Raw genomic sequence first — 23,271 nt, 5'->3', positions numbered from 1 at the left:
TCTATCTATCTATCATCTATCCATCTATCGTCTATCTATTATTTATATTTCTATATACTTCTTACCGTACATCTACTACAAAGGCATCATAACTAGTCTTCCTGTATGACTCTACTTCCATTCATCTTCCACATTGCCACAAAAATTATGTGACTAAAAATTAAGTCTGATTATGTCACTTTCTTATTTAAAGATTTCTGTGATTGCCTGTCACCTAAAGCCTAACAAACTCCTTGGTAATCTGGACATTTATAATGAGGCGCCCATGTATCTCTCTGAACTCAACTGTTTCTTCTTTCGTGCCTTCCTAAATGTCCAGTGTACTGATATCTTACTGTTTACAAATAAACCAGGTGCTTTGAAAATTCTTTATCATGCCATTATCTTCTGTGTTCTACACAGAATTTTGTTTTCTTTTTTAATATGGTCATCTATCGTTGTTCATGACCCAGCTCCAATATCTCCCGTACTGTGAAAGTGTTTCCTGACTTTGCCACACAGAATTTGTTGTTTTTCTTGATGTCTACATAGTACTTAGTACTGACATCAAAACTTCAATATCTTTTATAGGGATCTCTATAGCATTACTGAGTACAGGAATAATACTAGTTAGATTATAAAGGCACTTAAATTTAAATTTATTGAATGAAAATACATGAATTTGTATAATCTTTCTGAAGAGAAATCTGGCAAACAAAAGCCGTTAAACCAAGCAGAAACTCTATTTAGTCGAAATACAGAACTCTGTTTTGGTACTCTAACTCAGTGAAATAATTTTTTAAAAAAGATTTAAAGATTATCTTTGAATCTTTCTAATGTAGTCTGGCAAAAATAATTTTAAAAACATAGTGGACGTTTATCATTTCTTGACTATCCAGACATCCAGTGTCCGTTTCTATTATTGTGTAATTGGCCTTGTATCTAGAACTGAGAGTATGCAGTACCCTGCCTCCTGGTATGGAAGTGTAAGAAGATCTTTCTTCTCCCCTTCTTTTGCAATTTGAACATGTGTGTATGGCTTTGGTCTAGTGCTCTGAATCTTGAGAACTTGAAGTACAGGACTAGGAAGATAAGGAAAATAAGATTATGATAGTGACAGAGATAATAGTGCCATTGGAGGTAGGAGAGGAAGAGGTGACAGCAATGTCTGCAAAAGGACCCTGACTAGATAATTCAGGCAGTGAAACCTAGGAATGGCCTTGATGTCTCTCATCTCCTGAGCCTGGTTTTCAAATCTTTCCAACAATTCCACAAGTTATGTTTTGCTAAACAGTATTAGTGATTTCTGTTGCTTAGGATAAAAAAGCCAGATGGAATAAAGATCATATGTTATAATTGCACAACTCCCTACAGTCACACAGACACACACAGACACACACACACACACACACACACACACACACACACACACGACAGTGTGACAATAGGAAGATCAAGAGAGAATAATTTTATTATAATTGACAAAGTATATAAATATGTATACAGCTGGTTCATTTAAACATCTTTAAGATAAAATGTGAAGGAAGAATAGTGAACAATCACAACTTCTTACACAAAGACCCAATGTTAATACAATGATCATGATCAGAAGTGGCTACGGTGTCACTAAAAATTCTGTTTCAGGATGAAAGTCCCTCTAGTTTTGTTGTTGTTGTTGTTGTTATGCTCTTTATTTCGATTATCTTTAAATGTGTGAAGTTTGGTAAATCATCAGATCTAACTCATGTCTTTAAAGAAAATCTTTCTAATGTAGTCTGGCAAAAATAATTTATAAATATACTTTGCTTTTAACATTTTAAATATTAAATGAAATGAATATGGTGGAGCATCTGTACTCATTTCCTGTGTTGAGTGTATTATAATATTTTTATCGATAGTCAGATATGATATACATATGCTTATATATCAGTATACACAACATATGGATTTTAATTTCGCAAATAATTTTGCTTGTTAACATCTATAGTCCAGCTTGTAAAGATCCTCATTAATTGAAATATGGTATTGGAGACTTCCAATGGAAGTCATCAGTCAATAAAACAATTCTCTTCAATATACTTGATTTTTAATAACTTAAAAATTATTATGTATTGTTTACAGCAACACATTTCATATCTCCTTCACTGTCTCTGTCTCTCTGTCTCTCTCCTGTCATCCTAGTCTTGGTACACAATATTTATCCTGCTTGTTCATGCTAAGCACCTATCGCCTCTCAAAAGAATAGAGAGAGCTGTCTCTTTGAATATTTCTAACTTTCGATTTCAGTCTTCTGTGTCCGTGAAGCATTTTAAAAAATATTCACGTGAGCAAACAGAGTTGTTTGCAAGTGCTTCAGTATTTGAAAGACGAAAGAGAACCTGCCGATTTAAAGTGTTCTAAAACATGTCATGGAAGAAAAGGAGATACCTGTCTGTGGAAATCCTTAGCTATGTGGATGCATAGAAACACATTAGTATAAAACAAAAATGGGACAAAACAAAATGTTGCTGAAGAGAATGGCTTCCAGCTGTGCACTGCGGCAAGCAACTTAATACTCTTGATCTATAATGTAGACGAAAGTTTTATAAAACTAGAAAATCAGTCCAATTTGAACTAATAGCCATCCAGACACAATGCTTATAAACTGGAAAAAAATAATGCTGAATCCATTTGTTCAGAAGCAAACAACAACAAGGAGAGCATGTATTCAAGTCCTAACTCATGTTTACAGGCCTTTCAAATTTGTCTTCTACTGTTGCTTAATTCTGCCCTTTCACTTTCCAAAAAAAATAAAAAGGATATTTTGGGAGGCTTCTGGGTTGGTTTCATCTCCATTCTTCCTTTTTAATCACAGGAAGTAGTACATGTTCCTCTGTAGAATTTTTTAAATTTTTACTGTTTCTTCCAAACAAATTAAGATGAAACTTGAAGTGTTTTTATTGTCATCAGAAACAAATCAGATGTAGTCATACTTCAACAGCTCTTAATCAGATTTTGCTTATAGAATATCAACATGTACTCTGCATAACAGATATTCTGACTAAAATAAGAACTCTGAGGGCTATAAACTCAAATGCATCTTAGTCACTTAGCTCAGTCAAGCAACATAAGATTTTATTAAATTTCTGACAGAGAACATCATTAATCTTATTAAGGAAGATTACATCAGGAATTTGCAGTGACCTGAAACTTAAATATGCATAAGAAACTAACTGCCATTATAACCCAGATTTCTGGTGAGAATACTAACAGATACACCAGAAGAACATAACAGTGCGTCTCTGTAACAGTGAATTCAAGTAAGCCATTTGTACTTAAACTTCCTCAAACTCCTCCAATATTTTTTTTGAAACCCACTCTAGCTACCCTATGCTTGAGAAATTGAAGTTGATCACATTACCTCTCGATAAAGATATAAAAATTAATATCAATTTGAAATGGAAAAGAAAAACAAAAAATAGCAAAAATACCATCTCTATGGCTATATTAAATTATTTATTATATTAAATTATTTATCTAATTTCAAATGTGTACCTGCAAAATATAGGTCCCCACTACTTCCACTTCCATTATTTATTGAGTTCGTATTATCTGATAGGCACTGCTCTAATCACAGAATTTCCACTCCTTACAATTTGTATGGCACTCTTATCCACTATCCATTAAAATTAGAATCTACAAACTTCTTTTTTTATATATTCCTCTTAAAGAACAATACTAAAGGTTTTCATCCTAAAGGTTTTCAGAATCGTATGATAGAAAATAGTTATTATAGATTATTTATTTAGAATGTTCACTTATTTAGAATGTTCTAGTATAAAAGTACCCAAAATATTCATCCAGGGGGCGGCAGCTGGGGAGATATAGACTGCTTCCAAGCTTCTTCCAACCTCATTTCATCAATATCAGCAGAACATATGCTCGATATCTGCTTTCTTCTGCCTGGCTTCCAAAACTAAGTCTATAAACTGAATGTCTCTTTGGCAGGTCTGCCTGAAAACTCAAAATGAGAAGTAAAAAAGGCAAAGGAGAAGAAATGCAAAATACTTTTAAGTCACTGAAAATGAAATTATAGCCTTAATTTGGCAATTACTCCACAACAGAGATGTTTGCAATAAAGAAATCCACAAATTGAAAAATTTGTGCCTGCTAACGGTCCAAAAAACAAAGATTAAAATATGATAAATCTCTAAGCTAATTGCTATGCAAGGAGCATAGATTTATATTTACATCCCTCAAAGAAAAATATCAGAAAAAGCTCATGTAAGCTTTGATGCATACAATGGCAGCAGGAAAGATGCTGTTCCCCATGGGCCCTGATCTTTAAGGACTGCTAGACAATTTCTTATCTCTCATGATGAAAGAAATAAAACCGCCACGACAACACTGTTTTACATTGTGTTTCTACTGGTTTAAAAGGCCCACACAAAAGGAAAAAAAGGAAAGTTACATTCATTTACTTTGCTCTTTTTCTTTTGTTTTTATCAGTTAGATTAGTGCTCCTTGGGGTATGCTCTCTGATACTTTCTTATTTATTCTCCTCCCCAGATAATCTCATGCACTCCTAAACTATTTACAAATTATCTGCATAGTCAACAACTCCAAAATTATATCTCTAGGCCAGATATCTTTCAGAAGCTCCAGGCTTACTTACCAACTGCTGGGTTGACACCTCCACTGAGATGCCTCTTGAGCGTCTCAAACTTAATCTACCCAAAACAGAACAAATGATTTCCAGCACTCCAATGCGCGCGTGTGCGCGCGCGCGCACGCACGCACGCACGCACGCACGGATGCACGCACACACGAATCTCAAATAAACTACTTTTGAGTTCTCTCTAGCTCAACACATTTTACTTTACCCATCCGGTGTCCCACACAAAAATCTAGGAGTCTTTGTTAACACCATTCTATCACTAAATACTATACTAACTCCAAAATTAATTTCATGTCCATCTGCTTCTCTCCAGTGCCACTGCCAACACTTGAAGCCAAGTTATAAGTATTTAACAACTGGATTACTGCAATAGCCTCTTAAATGGACTCCTCATTACCCTTTGCCTTTCTTCAATCCATTTTAACAAAATCTGATTGGGTCATTTCTCTTAAAATTTTTCAATAGATAATAATTGTATCTAGGTTAAAATTCAAAATTATTATCCTGGTTTATATCTTCTCATATCATTCAAAGAATTCTGCCTTTAAATAGTTTCCTTGCTCCTAAACTTTCCTCCACTCTTTATACTTTCCTATCTTTCACAAATGTTTCTTCCTTACATCATATTTCTTCTGAGATCTTTCCTAACCTTTTCTAAAGCATCCTCCATCGCAATTCCTAATTATATCGTACTTTTCCTGTGTAGCACTGATTTCATTATGTAATTTTATATAATAATCATTTATCCAAGATCTATCTTCCTTTCTGGAAAAGAAGTTCCATTACAGAAGAAACCACATTTGTTCTGTTTATTTTGTCTGTCACTGTATTCTCAGAGCCTGGCCAGTGCTGAACATATAAAAGGTACTCAAAAATGTTCTCTAATGAGAAATTCATCTTAGAATTTAGTACATAAATTGTGCACCTGTTCTGAAGAAGTGGGAAACTTCCTTTTGTCAAAATATAAAAAGAGTAAAATATGAAAAAAAAAAAGCAAAACATAACAAAAACATACAAAAAATCTCATAAATACATTTCTATTATCATTTTGGTGACTTGACAACACAGAGAGAATGTTCTCATTAAGGGCTAAAACATACACACACACACACACACACACACACACACACACACACACATATAATATACAATATATAATATATAACATATAATGTATAATATATACATAATACATAATATATAATAATATATAATATGTATACATATATAATATATATTTTTTAAATTTATTGTATTAATTGTCTTCTTAAACCCAAATCCCTATCTTCTGAGTAGTTTCTCATCTTCTGTCTTAGAAAATAACAAAAACTATCTTCTGTGTTTTGTTGTGAGTCTCTTTGAATTCTCTCTGGGATTAGGTTGGTTTGGTTGATAAATCAGAATTTAGATTGATTGATAGATGTCTTTCCTAATATCCCAGTCTATCCTTCCTCTCGATCCCCTAAAAAAAAATTGGAATATATAAATGTATGGTTCGAATAAATACTATGTTAAAGCTATGTTCACTGCTGAGTTGATTCTAGAACATTTATATTCCATTACCACTTTCAAATTGTGCCAGGTCTTAGCCTGATCCATAGGGGAAGACTTAGAACAAAGGTTGCATAAAAAATACTTCACAACTGACTCAAGCAACTAATTCTGTTTTATGCTTTAAAAGCACATTCTATGCTGCTTCGGTATATCTATGGAAAAACTTGTTTTATAGACAAATTTTTTTTGAAGTGAGATTTGACAGTGTTTATAGCAAAACACTTTATTTTCTGTCAGGTGTTTGAACACACACATAAATATGCAAGAAAACAAATATTCTGTTTGTTCTTATAAATTCTTGAAGTGAAAAATCAGCACTTTACAGTCATTTAGCAAGCATTACTAATAATAATTTTCATTTACCAAGCACATATAAACTCCCAGGTATAATGAGTTTTTGTCATACTTTTGCTTTTGCTTTTTACCAGCATTCTATGACCACTAAACTCTAAATTCCTTGAAGATAGAGGCCATAATTTATTAATATTTTTTATTCTCAGAGATGACTAGAGTCATTGATATCCAATAGGTGCTCAGTAAATATTCATAAAATTAGTAAAGACCTCAGCGGTTCTGCAATTTAATTTAGTCACACAAGTTCTAACTTCTTTCTAAAAAAGTTCTTTATAAAGCAAGTATACTTGTTCTGGTTTAGCTGATCTGAAACGAGCAAACAAAAACAGAACCATGAACCAGGAGTCACACGGTATATACTGTTAACATTTGTTTGAATAATGAAATTAATCATAATAAATGTGTAGCACTGAACTTTACAAAGTATTTTCATTTATCTCTATTCTCACAATGCAACTATAAAATAGAATAGGCATTTATTATATAAATTTTGTAGATAAAATAACAAAAGATTGGTAATGACAGATGATTTCCTAAGTCTGGAAGTTGCACTTTTTAAATCCAATCCCAATACTTCCTCAACTATATGTAACACATCTTCATTGAATTCCTCCTATTGTTCACTTAAGGTAGGCAGTAATTATACGAGAAAGAACAACACAGGCAAGGCCTCTTGACTTCACAAAACTTCAAACAGTGAAAAAGAGCTGTATAATTTCTGTATAAATTGTATTAGGAACATTTCAATACTGGAATTAGTAAATGAAGGACCAGAGTAGGGGTCGACAGCGACAGCAAGGAGAAAATTTCAAAGATACTCCAGGTAAGTCTGGACAGAGTTCAAGCCCTGAGGATGGGCTAAGGTAAGGGTGGATCCAAGTCCAGAGAAACCAGATTCAGCTAATCTTTACCTTATATGCCTAGGCAAAGATCTGGAGCCTAGGTTTGGAGATGAAGAACTTAAAGATAAGGGTCTAGAGAAAGAATGTGATTCTGGGTCAACTGTTGTCAAAGAGGAAAATTCTATATCCTAGCCCAGAGACAGAGGTAGATTTTAGCAAGCCAATCTCAACTAATAAGTAAAGGCAAGAAGGTTCTATAACTGGTTGCCCTGGAGGTCTGAGGAAGAAGTGACCATGTCATTGCTAAAAATCAACTTACGATATTTAAAATTATAATATTTTGAAAAACTGCTTTTCAGATGTGACACCAAAAATAGCTTACTACTGCTTACTAAAAACATTTCCAAAAATTTTTCCTGATTTGGTTTTTTTCCACTCACAATTCATATTTTTTCACAACTCATGTAATTTTTCACAATATGTGTACTTGAAAGCATTCTCTTTTCTCCAGTTTTTAGTAGGCACTAAGAAAATAACTCACCATCACCAGTTTTAGGTTCTTTAATAATGTCATTTTATTTAAGTGTTCTAATCTTCTTTAGGGTTCCCCCAGAATGAATACCATTATACGTATTTCCATTACAAGTATTTCCAGATATTTAAAAAGTGTTTTATCTTCCCTAGAGTCAATGAGTTTGGGACACAGAGACGAGAAGACGATTCTTTGTAACTTGGGGTAGTTACTAGTTATCCACACTGAAACTTGTTCAGTTCCCAATTCTGCTTGGCAGTCAAGTTCATGGAGTCAAGCATATATACTATTGGGGATAAAAAAGAATATATCTGTAAGTGTCCATAGATGGTATACCTTTGAAGTATTAATCTTATAATAAGTATGATATCCAAAATAAAACATTCTTGCTTGAAAGATGTTACAGGAGGTATTACAGAAGGTGCCTAACTGTTCCTTGATTAAATATTCCTAATTAGTTAAATGTGACAGAATGTATTACAGAAGGTGTATAATAGTTCCTTGGTCAAATAATCCTAATCAGTTTCCTTTTTCAGGAGTACCAATCTACGAAAACTCCATCCACTCCTGAGTTTTTATAAGCCACCACACATGATACACTCTTATTTACACTCTCTAGCACTTTAATTGCAGGGTAGTTAGAGCTCTTCCCTTCTGATGTATAATGAGCTCTCAGATCACTATGGTATATAAGCTATTTTTTTTCCTCCATACTTGCACACAGAGTAATTTTTTTGTCATCTTGTTTTACTGTCATGAGATTTTTGCTTCCAAAGTAAATTGTTCTTCAGTTTTATAAATGAAACTTCTGATTTGTGCCTGCTAATTCCTCTAACTTGTTCTCTCCTTCTATCTTTAATAAGGTTTTATCCATTTTTGTACTATGGTTAATTTAACAATATACTGTATCATGTAAAATCGTATCTAGATAACATACCCTGAATTATTTGGGGAGTAAAATATATATTTGTTGAGTTCAGTCAGGTCAAGAAAGTCAAAGGTTGCTCATTTTTAATTATTGATATTGAATTTTATGATTACCACCAGATTGGCTTATGGCTGGTCAGAATAAAATATCCCAAAAGGTAATTATCTTATTCAAAATTTTAAAATATTAATAAAGAGTTGATAATACTAAGAGCTTAAACTTAGACACATATAAAAGATTAAAATTAAGACTTTATTGATTCCCTAAGGCTCTAAAGATTTATTCAAATCACAAGAAGCTCAACTTATTGAATGAAATATTTTCACTATATAAATCTATTCACTCACAAAACTGTAAACATTAACTGGTCCCAAGCACGTTGAAAGAAGAAATTAAAAAACATTTTCAGAATCTTATATATTTGCTTAGCTACAACAAACATACCCAGTAAAGTGTTATTCTTTAGAGATATATATTTTGTCTACCCTGTGAGTACTGAAGCAGGTTTGTAAATCATGCTCATGAAACTGATAGATAGATATATGGCCCTAAGATTTGTAGATACTCATAATAATACTTGTTTATTGTCTCTGTTTCTCTAAACTAAATTGAAAGCTTCTTTGTTAATACATCTGCTTAATATAATGCTGGACCCAAGAAAGTGTTCAAAAACATTTGATAAATGACTCAATTAACACATAAATACATTACCCACCTCACCTAGACTGTGTTAATGTCTCTACTTGAATTATTCTCCATCAATCTAAATTTAATATTTCCTTCAAAATCAGCTCAAAATCTATCCTCTTGATAAAAAAAAATTCCCATCCTTTCTTATCAATTAATCTGTATCATACAATTTATCATTTAAAACTGTTCTTTTCTTTATTTTATTTTTTTATGTAGATATATTCATCACATACTTGTTTTGAATCTCCAGAATGCCTAGCACATCAGTAAGTGCACAGTTTTTGCTCAAAATTTTATCAAACTCTTTCATTTACTTATAGGATATAAACATGCATATCACATGCACATATCTCCACATATTAAAATCTATCAGTTATTAGGTAAAATTTCCTACAAATAAACAGTCCATTATATAAGGATTCTAATATATTCATTCATTCATTCATTCAGCAAAATGTATGAAGTGCTTACTGTATATAAGACAAGGCCAGCCTTGGACTAATCGCTGTGAAGTTACTCATTTCTATAATATCCTCAGGATCTAGCTAGAGCTTTGCACATAATTAAAACAAGCTCAATCAATAAGAAGATGAGGTCTCTGTTCTCAAAGAGTTTACTGCTATTTAAAGACATTCTCTTTCAACACAGGAGGTATTACTAAGCAAAAGATATGTCTTGCCTTTTGTTTTTAATACTATACTAGTTTTCTGTTCTCTCATCATCAAAACTGCCTGGACTTTTCCACTTTGAAAAATGTTCAATTTTAGCTATGGTTGAATAGAGAAAGTAAGGAATGAGCAGATGGCTGTCAAAACACCAATGACTACATACCATGGCTGAGAACTTGCACACAAAAATATGCAACTTGGTACACAGTAGAGTTCTTCCATGTAAATGCCAAGGGACATCTGGCTTGAAAACTCTGCAAAATCAATTTGATGCTATTCTATATTTGCTCTGTCTTTCACGAATATTAAATTATACCAGCATCTGCTAGAATCCCTGACAGGAAAGGCTGTGTCTCCAGAACCATTTCAAATCCTAGTATTTCATTTTCCAACATAAGAAAACAGCTAGAAGCTGAATCCTGACTTACACAAAGCATATCATTTATATGAATGAACTTATTTGGGAAATAGAATTTTTATGTCTAAAAGAGTTAATGCATTCCCCACTCACAATAAATTCTCCTCTAACAAAGCACATATATATTAATTGCTTATAAACAGCTTTATTCTTGGAGGTTTATTTATAAATTTCTATAGCTACTGTATTAGACTCAATTTTCGTGTACATTTATACAACTGTCTAATGCAAAATATTTTATTACTGTGCTACTTGCAACTTGAAAATATATTTGGTTTCATCAGAATGTCATATAACTTAATAGAGAAAATGACATTCTGTAAATTCAGTCGATATAGTTTAAATGTATTTAATTAGCATAGATACTATATCTGGTCAAAGTGCCTATTTTATTCTACGTGAGAGAAAGATAATTGATATCATGATTTTAACTTCACACAACTTTCATTCTATTCAACATCATATTAAATATGAAATTATGAACACATCTTAGGTAAAACAGCCTAGGGAAAAAGTAAATGATATTTTTTGAGAAAGTAAATTAATATTCAAACTAAAACACAAATTCTAGTTCATGGTTAAATTTGACACACACAAAGGAATACAAAGATGGTTGGTAAGACTTTGCATGTGTAAGTGTGTGTGCAGGTGTGTGCACAGCAAATACATTTCTATGATCGAATCTGTGCCACCTGTTAAATGTTGAATGGTGGAAAATGATTCTAAGCTGAAAAAGAGCAAGTACTTTGTTCCACTAAAAAGAAATCACTGTAAATTTTCTCAAGACTCCATAATGTAGTCAGGATGTTTCAAAAATAATTTCCTTAACTGAGTAAAAGCTGCCACAGGTATACTGTACCCTGCCTCCATTCTGACCACAGAGCTCACATCACTACTGTTGAGGGGCTATGAAATTTCCCATTTCCCATTTAAAATGCATGAATTTTCACATCATACAGAAAGTAGGAAAAGAGTAGCTCCCTTAATTTAAATTTTTCAATTTAATTTAAATTCTGATATGATTGGTCTCTTTTCTCCATGGACCCTTCTTAGGTTTGATTTCTCCTTGACCTACTAACAAAGCAATTGATGAAAAGAATAATCATAACTATATGAAAGCAAAATGTGATACCTCCACTTTTATGAAAAAATAACTGTTCTCAGATCGCTATTTTTAAAAATATCCTTAACAAAGACAAAATTTATGATTTAAGCTTTTAATTTTTTAAAATAGTAGCCTGCATCTGAATACATACTGATTTAAATGCAAAAGCAAAGTACATGGATATTTGCACTTTTCTCCAAAATTTATTTACTATAGCTAACAAACAATCCAAGAGTGAGAGGAGGAAAAAAGACATTTTTTATAATCAGAAGTGAAAGGTCTATTTTTTGCAAAAATAGCAGAGATATAGATTTGGTTTAATTTTTTTATATTTTATACTACCTCTATTCTCCTTTCCCAATGATTCAAGCTAAATTTCTCAAATTTACAGACACTTACTGTGTGTCATGGGAAATTACTATCACTGCAAGGTTCATTTCTCTACATTATGAACCCCAAAACTATTTAGTACTAAATTAGTTTTTAAATTTTTAGATGTTAGAAAAAAGTATTTCTTATGCTCTTTTTTATTTTTGACTGACTTTAAGCACACTTCTGCCTAATTAAAAAAAATGGAAAGATATTGGCTATACCATTATTTGATATAACATGTCATAATTTAGTATGTTCAACATTCCTGTATAAATTTTTAAAAAATTATCATGGTTTCCACATTTTTTCACATATCATTTGATTTATTTATCTTATATATTCTCTATATAACTTAGTACTTAAGTAGATTTAATACTGAGGTTGTATTTAAGTTCTATACTAAATTTATGAATTATCTGCTTTTAATATAGGTCAACTTTCACAAATGAAAGGAAAAGGTAAAACACTTCTTCCAGACTCTTGCTAAATCAGCTGTTAAAAGGCCCTTTCAATCTGAATGACTAGCTCTTATTCATGCACTACTACTCATTTGGTCACTATCGCCTATCTTTAGAGAAGTCAGACCTTATTTACTCATGTGTTTACATAAATATATGTAGATATATAGATTTAATATATATATGTAGCACTTATAACAAGCACTATGATATGGACTGAATGGCAAAGACAGAAATATATTGATATAGAATTGATATCTGATGAGCTAACACAGAGAATGATTTATATGGGATTAAGTAAAATCAAATATATAATACAAGTTGATAAGTGATATTATAAATGTTAAAAGGGAAGGCATTTAGAGGAGTGGAATAAAACCAGGGACAATACAGAAAATTAGAATGCGATTCTATCAATGCAGGAAAGATATAACCATGGCTGAAGGGAACTAACAATAGATATAGAAAAAAGAGGAAAAAAATTAAATTTATTGGGGTGACATTGGTTAGTAAAATTATATAGGATCCAAGTGTAAATTCTGTAATATATCATTTATATATTGCAACATGTGATGACCACCCAAAGTCTAATCTTCTTTCATTGCCATATATTTGATTCCCTTTGCCCTTTTCTACCTACCCCTTTCCTTCTGGTAACCACTTTTTGGTTTCGGTTATCTTGTTCATTTGTTGCTTTCAGTTTTATATCCCACATGTGTGTGAAATCATATGGTTCATGACTTATTCCATCTGTCTTATTTTGTTAGCATGATATTCTCAAGATCTTTGAGAAAAGAGGAAAATTTTAAGAGCATTAAGAAGGTAAAAATCAATGAGATTGGTACTTCCTTAAATTTAAGGGTAAAAGAGAAGGAAGACTCAAGAACAATCTCCACATTTCTTTGCTGGCACTCAGGTAGAGAACCCAAAGAGTAACAGATCAGGTTGAAGGTCTAAACTTGGAAGTCTCCAGCATACCCTTGGAATGGATGCCAAGAAAGTGCAGATACACAGGGAAACTCTACGGAACCAAAAAAGAGACATAGTACGGAATTTAGAATAACATTGGTACGTAAGAATTACACACTGGAACCTATCAAGGTTACCCAGAAGAACAAAACCAGAAGGGTAGGAAGTAATTAGAAGAAAATGTTTTCTCAGAAGTCAATGGAAGAGAATCCTCAAACAAAGAAGTGTTCAGACATGTTAAATGCCACAAAGAATTCAGGAAAGATAGAGAAACATCTCCACTGAATTCAGAAGGTGAACTTAATGAGAACAGCTTTACAGAGAGATGGAAACTGAATATAGTTTGTTAACAGTTGAGAAGTGAATGAATATGAGGCAGCGGGTATGGGCATGCATGTAATAAAGAGTAGAGATTATTTTTTGTTTGTTTGTTTTATCTTTAAAAAGATAAAAAAGCAAGTAGAATTCAGAAAGAAAAGAGTTAGTGGGGTGACATATTAAAAGTATAACTAGGAGAGAAGAAAATGGATGGAATGAGACCCAATTATGGAATATATTCAAATTTAGTATCAATCAATGTTGTCATTTGATCCAATTAGTGTTTTCAATATCTAAACTGAAAGTATTAAATAATTTTAAAATTCATGTTACCTTTGAATACAACAGTGTTTTGAAGCTACTGATTCTACTTATTTTTGAGTTATTATTCTGCCTCCTGCAAAGTCCTTTTTGAATAGAAAGTTCAATAGGTGCTTTCTAGTTATCAAAACCGTTCTTTCCTTTTTTTATTGACATGAAATTGACATATATAAATTTCAAGTGTACAATATAATGATTCAACATCTGTATATATTGCAAAATGATCACCACACTAAGTCTAGTTACCATCTGTCCTCATACAAAGTCATAATTTTTTTCTCGTGCTGAGAACTTTCAGATTTACTTTCTTAGCAACTTACAAATTTGCAATATATTATTATTGATTATAGTCACCATGTTGCACATTACATTTCCATGACTTATTTTCTTTTATTATTGAAAAGGAAAGTCTACAGTTGTGAGTTATGTTAGGAAAAGCTTGTGAAGTATGATGATTTTATTTGAGCCTTCATGTATCTGTCTATTGATTTTTGTCCACATTTATCAAAATCTAAGAACATGCTGACATTGTGTGTCAAAGTACTATTTTTGCTAAACTTTCTGACTAAAAGTGATTAAAGTACAATTTCTTAAGCACCAAGAAAATTTTGCAACTGAGGATGAATTTATAACATGCATATCATTGAATGCTTAATTTTAGAGTAAATGAGGGTTTAGAGTGGTGATGAATACACAATGAGAGATTGTCAATGGAAAGAATTTCTTCTGAATTTCATGAACAAGCAAAAATTCTGAATAAACAAAAATGTGCAACATTAGAACACTCACTTTAAGTAAAACAAAATGGAATCTCAGCCTTAAAAACCTCAAAAATGTATGATGTTATCTTAAAGCTTCCTGAAAGATTTTCCTGTTTTTGGTCTTACAAAGTTTTATTTACATACTAAAAATCAACAAGCAAAGAAGCAAATATCCTGAGCAAACCATCCAACCAATAAGAACAACAGCAAAACTATTTAGACTCTACTCAGTATTTCTTACAGAAGAGATTTTTACTAGCATGGTTAATTTTTACTGCTGTTTCCTTTCTCACACTGTTTAAAGCACTGGGGAACTCTCCGATGGATGAAATTTCCTAGAACCCTGAAGTTCATAAAGCTGCCTGACATGTGTTATGGCCTATTTTTGGTCAGTGGCCTACTTAAAACCACATTCTAGAGGATTTTTTTTTAAAATAGAGGTAGGTAGCATCCCAAATTAGTCTTCTTTTTAAGCAAGTCCTTATAGAAATAACATACATTTATATGGAGGAACACAGAAAAGTTTTCTCGCTTTCTTCCTCTTGGCTATTTACTATTCTCTTGATTTTTCTTTTTTTTCATCCACAAGTTCTTATCAGGGCAGGACACACTTCCAATTACAAAAAAAGTCACTTAGAGTTTCCTCCTGGGATAATAACACCTGTTCTTGCCTGAGCTATTCAAAGGCATGCTCAGGGCATTCTTTTTCCTTCCTTTTCTCTCCAAAGCGCTAATTCTTGTGGCTACGAAACTAGTGTGCATGCGTGTGTGTGTGTGTGTGTGTGTGTGTGTGTGTGTGTGTGTGTGTGTAGCAAAGGCAAGAAAAATAACGAGAGCTTCTTAGCACTTGAACATTATTATTTCTAGAATCATGTGCATTTTCTGTATGATTTAAAGAAATAAACTCTGTTACATAAAGCATTATTTAATTTACCAGCCTATAATCTACTTGAAATCAATGAATATGTAATTTCAGCATCTGAATAATTTGCCTTTCCACAATCATTTTAACTTCTGTATAAAGAAAAGTCAACATAATAGAGTAGTCAATTTATAGATGAAATATTTCAGAATAAATGATAAATATTTTGGAAAAAATAAGCTAAATATTCAACATTTTACTTGCTGCATGTGATACTATAATTTAGCATTCAAGGCTCTATTATAATCAAGTGGATTGTAATTGTATACACAAATATGAATCCCAAAAGGCGAATCTTCAGTTACTAGGGAATTAAATTTGTGGCATTTTTTTCCCCAATGAATCAGTTATGAGAGATAAACATTATTCATAAGATGTGATTATATTAAGAGACATAATTTGACAAAAATGATGGACACTTTTCTTGACTTGTGGTCAAAAACAGCTGTGGCCCCAAATACTTGTAGCCACTTCTCCTCACAGGATAAGTATGGAGGTTACCTCTCTAAAGAAATGATATGATCCCAGAGGGAAAAAACATGTACACATTCTTGCACATAATGCTGCCCCAGTAAAACAACTGGCTTTCTATCTAATCACCCTGTTGCCTGTCCTCACAGAGTTTTCAATCATCCCAAGTAGCTCCCCAATCAGGTCATTTTAGGACCTCGAAGTGAAATGTTAATAGTAAATGAAAACATGAAGAATTTTTTAGTACAGAGAACTTCACATAAAAGAAGAGCCAAGATTAAGCAGAAAAAAAAAAATCTGGAAGACAAAAGATCATACAAAGAACTGATAACTTTTTTTTAAAAAGGAAAGAAATTCTAATATTCTTGGAGAGATTCAAAAAGAAAAAAAGAATAGAGCAATGTAAAAAAGAAATATTCCAAATATTTCTAAAATGCTTTGATACAACTTATGGAAGACAGAGTTGAAGACATTGCCTATTAAAAAAAGAAAAAAGAAACTAAAATGAGGAGAAAGATGACATAGATAATCCATAAAAGAAGACCAAATTTGTTAAGGAGCTTCAAGAAGATGGAATAGAAAAATGAGATAGAATTTATATTTTTTAAAAAATAGAGAAATTAACCAAACTTTTAACATATCCTATCAATTCTTCCTTTGAAGACCCTACTCATCATTTCTAATTCTTATATTTAAGTTTTCCATCATATTAACTCCCTGACATTTTCAACTTCCTTAGTTACTGTATATAGCTTCTTATAGCAACATGAAAGATCATCATGTCCTCTCTTTTAGTAAGTCCTTTCCTAAAATACCTCATTTTTGTTTCTTAAAAGAAAATATTTTATTCAGTGTGATACTATTATTTCACAACTAATTCCAACTTGAAATAGTAAAAACATTCTACAATGTCCACTACATCTCCTCTCTTTTACTCTTATTCCAAGACAACTAGTTTTGATCAAGAAATATTCTCAATTTATTTTTCATCTGTGCAAAATAAATAGTAAGATCCCTTAAAAATGTTCAAATCACATAATTAAAAGAGATGCTATCAGAAACAAAGCTGCTGTTTTCAGGATATTAGGTATTTCGGTGCATATATTTAGATTTCCAAGATCTAAAATAAGATAACTACGTTTGCTTTATTAATCAGTTTTAAGGCAAACAAATTACTTATTTAAATTAACTCTTTCCAGAAACATAAGTATCATCTATTAGTATCACCTTTATCATCCTCTGGGATGATGCATCTCAACAATTATGAAAATAATTTTTTAAAAAGTAATATATTATACATTTGAATAGTAAGATTTTGCTAGACTTTATGTTACCAAGTTCAGTTGTTAGATGCCAGGCATGTTTACACAGGCCTTCTACCTTTCATAATACACGCTTGAAGAGTAGGTGAGTAATCTATAGATTTATATATGTACTCTGTTGCTGAAGGTAGTATTCTTATGTACAAAATTTTCTAACTGGGGAGCCATAATAGGAACACTTATTATATGAGAACATAATGACTTACATAGAATGTTTTAACTTAAAATCAAAGTGAATTGAACTCAATGAAAACCAAGATAAATTCAACAGGCTCTGAGTTATAAAATATTTAAAATAATTACTCATGTTAAATTTGTTTACAGTTAATATAATCTATAAGATTATTCAAGAAAAAAATCAGTTTTTATTTTAATTTTTTAAGCAGCTGTATAAAATATAATGAAACATAATTTTGTTTTGTGATCCATAGAAAGTCTAGATATATTTGAATTGCTTACGTAGTATATTTTAACATATGCCTAACTACTTACACGACTTCTCCAGAATTGAGTTATTTATCTCTAGTGAAGAGAAAATAATGTATTTTTTATTTCCAGAATTTTTTCTTCTTTTAAAAACATTTTAAAAATTGGTTATATGCTATATGCCAACATATTATGTACTATATAGACCAATATTTTGTATATATATAATGCATATATGAACAAATGCATATTTGTATAATTTCAATGTATTTCATAAATATTGTAATGTGTTCTCATAATATTATTAATATATGATCATAAATAAAAAGCCACATAACCATTATCCTGGTCAAAGAGAATATTTCCCATGCCCCAAAATCTACCTTCTCAATTCTTATTTCCACACTACCCAAAGAACTATTACCCTAACTTTTAACATGAATGTTATATAAATAGAACCATGTAGTATATGCTCTTTTATGTCTAATTTCTTTTGCTCAACATTGTTTGAAGATTCATTCATGCTGTCAGGTATAGCAGTGGTTTTTTCATTTTTACTGTTTTACAGTATTCCTTACATGGCCATACCACAAAATATTTATCCGTGCTAATACTGATGCTGTTGGTTAGTTCCAGCTTTAGATATTATTAATAGTGCTGCTCTGAGCATTCTTGGGTGTGTGTTTGATGCACAGGTGCACAAATTTCTCTTGAGTATATGCCTGCCTATACATTGAATTGCAGCATAATAGAGTGTGCATTTATTAGATAAGTAGATAATGCCACAGAGTTTTCCATAATGGTTTATAATACATACCTGTTTTTAAGTGTTTTTATATCTAATCTGAATCATAGAGAATTACTTGGCTCTATCTGGTATTCAGATAATGGTTCTTGATCTATCGGGCATAATAATTTAAAATAGTATTGTGTTTTATTGTTATCATTGTCACAGATAAAACCTTAACCTGTTCTTCAGCTAGATGAAGGATTCTATGGCATTCAGCATTTAAGCCACAAGGGCAAAAGAAAATTTTTCTGTCAAATATTGTATGCTATGCAGGTGACGAGACCTGATTCTTCTAAACAAACTAAAAGAAAACCTCATGCTGATTGAAGTACAGATAAAAGTGGTGGTTTTTCTCAGTTGGATGCAACATATATATTGTACATCACAGTTTCCATTGTCTCCAATCCCAGTTTCCACTACAGTAAAAAGCTAGAATACAAATGGCAATTTTAAAATGTACATGACTGCAAAAATAAGTAAACCCATGATGCATAAACAGCCCTTCAAGTTAAAAAGTTGTAGTTTTATGCATCATTTTCAATTTCTTGTTCAGACTACATATAAAAAAATCCCTTGATTAGGAACAATGAAAAATACTGTATGTATTAAAAATGATACCTTCCTTTGATAGTCATATCAACAATAAAAAACATAAAGTTAGAGTTAGCAAGAATATGGTCAATAAAAATAAAAATAAGGAGAGTGTATTTCATACTATGCATTTAAATATTTAATGCTTCTCATGGTGAAATACTGTTGATACTATTATATTAAGTATTATTTAAAATACAATTACAATCCATAATACAGATGAACTGTAGGAAAAAGCAAAGACCTTTTTTTTGTATTTCCGTTTCTTTGGAATTGAAAAGTGAGGTCTCCTTTTCTGATTCTCTTACCTGCTCTCATTTTACACCAGTGCTTCTTAGATTGGACGCATGACCTTGAGGATCTTGAGCAAAGACACTGATGATCCTGATCAGTCTAAACTTGTACTATATGTGTCTTTAAGGGTCAGGGGGACTTTGCAGCTATGATATAATTAATTAAAATAACTTCTCCTTAACGTCTATGTTGTTGGTTTGTACCTCCAAATGAGATTACCTGCATTTTAAAATCTCTGTTTGTATTCTTTAGTTAATATGCTTACATTATTACTGATCTATATTGAATTCGATTTCAGCAAATAGTGTTCTTAGTTATTTTGAAAGTGTTAATTGGTTACTTTGAAGCAAATTCCATTTAATTTCCTATTTGAATAGATTCCTGAGTTTTATTTCAAAGTATTAGGCTTGATAATTCCCATGACAGAATATAATACTTAATATATTCAATGCTTGGTTATAGTCTACTGACAATGTTGAACACTTATTATTTCATATTCCTTATGTCCTTACCTTTTCATAATTATGTTATCATCCCTATTAGTTAGATTTTTAGTCTTCATTTTAAAGATGGGAGACTAAGTAATTTTGCCATGATCGAATATCTAGTAAATGGAAGAGCTGGACACATGTCTGACTCCAGTGAAATATGAAATGAGAATATTTAACTTGCAGATTAGAAATTCAAACCTAAATGGCACTTTTTTTTTTTTTAGCATTTCAATATGCTCTTTAAGAAACAAAACCACAATGTAGTACACTGTACACAAAATGAAGGAAACGTCTCTTCTGATTTGTACTCAGAAAACATCGGAGATCTTAGGATCCCCAATGGGCCATTTGAAGGCAATTCTTATATGGTTTCTCCTGATGCAGCTGGAATCTGGATAAAAGAATGATTAAATGCAGTTTCTGGTACTCGATAAGTTGTTAGTAAATATTTGTGCATGAATGAATAACTATAAAAGGTAGAACCTAGATCTAACCTGACCAATAAAATAGTATAAGTGCAGAGGGAACAAACCCAGCTCCAGGTTTTACTAGACTGTCCAGGCCAGTGTAAAAAGTACACAGGATTCGGAGCTCTTCTGCCGCTGTCTTTGTCTATACCACAACCCTACACCATCGTCCCTGTTTGAGGGCGCCATGAAGCCATGTGCATACTGCTGGCTGACCAGGACCAGGGCTGGAAGGAGAATGTGGTGATCAAGGAGACTTGGCTGCAGGGTCCTCTCAAGGCCTTCTGTCTGTACGGGCAGCTCCCCAAGTTCTAGGATGGAGACCTCACCCTGTTACCAGTCTAATACCATCCTGCGCCACCTGGGCTTCTCTCTCGGGTCGTATAAGAAGGACCAGCCTGAGGTAGCCCTGGTGGATGTGGTAAATGACAGCGTGGAGGACTTCTGCTGCAAATACGTCACCCTCATCCACACCAACTACGAGGCGGGCAAGGAGGAATATGTGAAGGAGCTGTTGGTGCATTTGAAGCTTTTTGAGACGCTGCTGTTCCCGAACCAAGGAGGCCAGGCCTTCACCATGGGCAACCAGATCTCCTTCGCTGACTACAAGCCGCTGGACTTGCTGTTGAATTACCAGGTCCTGACCCCCCGGCTGCCTGACTCCTTCCCCTGGCCTATGTGGCTCACCTCAGCACCCGGCCCAAGCTCAAGGCCTTCTTGGCCTCCCCCTAGAGCATGTGAACCTGCCCATCAATGGCAATCGGAAACAGTGAGGGCTTGCGGCATCTTTAGGAGGGTGCCTGCCAACCAATCCTTCCTCAGAACCAATAAAATTCCCTCAAGAGACATAAATAAATAAATAAAATTTAAAAATAATAATTATTACATAGAATTCAAATGTCAGATAGGAAAAGATGGTATATAGATGATATACTCATATCATCTTGCTTTTCAGAGGTACTAGGTACCCCTCTATCCTCCCTTACTTTCCACTGATGGCTTGCATCATACCCTTTTGAGAAACTAGAAGCAATGAGACTCCCTCATGTCTGCAATACCAATATATCAACCTCCCAGCATCTGTCCCATACATTCTTCTTTCCATTTTGTTGCTATAGATGTAAGGTACCTTTTTCTATTAAAGACCAAGCTCTCCATATGTGGTCTACAAAATCTGTATCACAGCCTCTCCCACTTTCTCAAGGACTTTCCTCCTGCAATTATCCCCTCTCTTTCCTAAATTACCAGTGTCCTTTTCCGTTGGATCATTTATATCAGTTTATAAAACACAACTGTAAAAAAAAAAAAACCTCATAAATAAATTTCTTAGTTCCTCTCCTCCCTGCCTACTGCCCTATATTTCTTCTCCCCTTCAGAGAAAACTTTATTTAAAATGTTGTCTACTGTTCTCTCCAATTTCCTTCTTAACTTCATTTAATCTTAATCTCATAGAAAGCGTTCTTCCTAGGCATTAACCGCCTTCAATTTCCCAAGTATGTTGGTCATTTCACAGTTCCCACTTGATTTGAATCTCCTACAAAATTAGACAACATTGATCATGCCCTGTTTGTTAACATATTTTCTTTACTTAAATTTCACAAACAACACTCTCCTGGTTTCTCTCTAACATTAATAGCTATCCCTCAGTGAACTGGTTTATTGTTTCCTATCCCTTTGCTAATAACTAAATGTGGGAGGGCCTCACAGCTCATTAAGGATACCCACCTTTTCCTTATATGTCCAATCTTCCTTAATAACCTCATTTATTTATCTCAGTCTTATGGCTTCAGGTACCATTTATATGTCAAAGACTCTCAAACCTTCATCTTCAAGACAAATCTTCCTAAAACACCAGATTTAAATATCCAAATACAAAGTCAGCAGCTCTACTTAGAAATCTAAAAGGTGTCTCAAATTCAACATGGATAAGCAGAACTCTTTATTCCCTGGCCTTCCCTCCCTAAAAATCTTATTCTCCTCCCAATCTATTCTATCACATTCAATGACACCACCATCTACAAAATTCCTCAAGACCAAAATCTAGGATCTTTTTTTGATTCTTTTCTCCTAACCGTCTTAACTACGTTTTTTCCTCTACCTTTATCATCTATGTCCAATTCATCAGTAGGTACTATTGATTGATCTTGCCAAAACATCCCATACAACATGTCTACTTTTTCTCATTTCCATGAACCCCATCTTCTCCAAGCCACCATCACACCTGGGTTTCTACAGCCTCTTAGCTTATCCCCCTACTGGCTTCCAAAGAAATCTTTCTAAAATATAAATCCAAAAGCATATCACATCTCTACCTAAATTCTACTTAGGATAAATACAATGTCTCTCCTGGCTTACAAAGCCCTACACATTATGGCCCCTGCCCACCTCTCTCACATTTATTTCTAGAATAGGGACATTCTATTTCTCTAACACATACCTTCCATGCTTCAGTCACACCGGCATACTTTTGACTCCTACAACATACTACGCTGGGTTTTTTTCATTGTGTCTTCTCTGACCATCTTACATCTACCTAATCTTTTGCTATCACATTACTTATGCATAATTTTT

At 32.8% G+C, this 23,271-nt stretch overlaps 1 protein-coding gene and 1 pseudogene across 6 annotated transcripts in view; one reads left to right on the top strand and one right to left on the bottom strand.

The window, feature by feature from the left end:
• LAMA2 (laminin subunit alpha 2) overlaps positions 1 to 23,271 on the bottom strand; it is a 485,514-nt gene that overhangs the window by 373,309 nt on the left and 88,934 nt on the right. The gene's annotated exons all lie outside the window — the stretch shown is intronic.
• On the top strand, positions 20,863 to 21,473 carry LOC107497013 (annotated as a pseudogene).

This window comes from Rousettus aegyptiacus, unplaced genomic scaffold (assembly GCF_014176215.1).
Source record: "Rousettus aegyptiacus isolate mRouAeg1 unplaced genomic scaffold, mRouAeg1.p scaffold_m13_p_1, whole genome shotgun sequence".
Taxonomy (NCBI): domain Eukaryota; kingdom Metazoa; phylum Chordata; class Mammalia; order Chiroptera; family Pteropodidae; genus Rousettus; species Rousettus aegyptiacus.
Note: the sequence above shows the minus strand (reverse complement) of the source record. Positions and strands in the feature narration are given on the sequence as shown.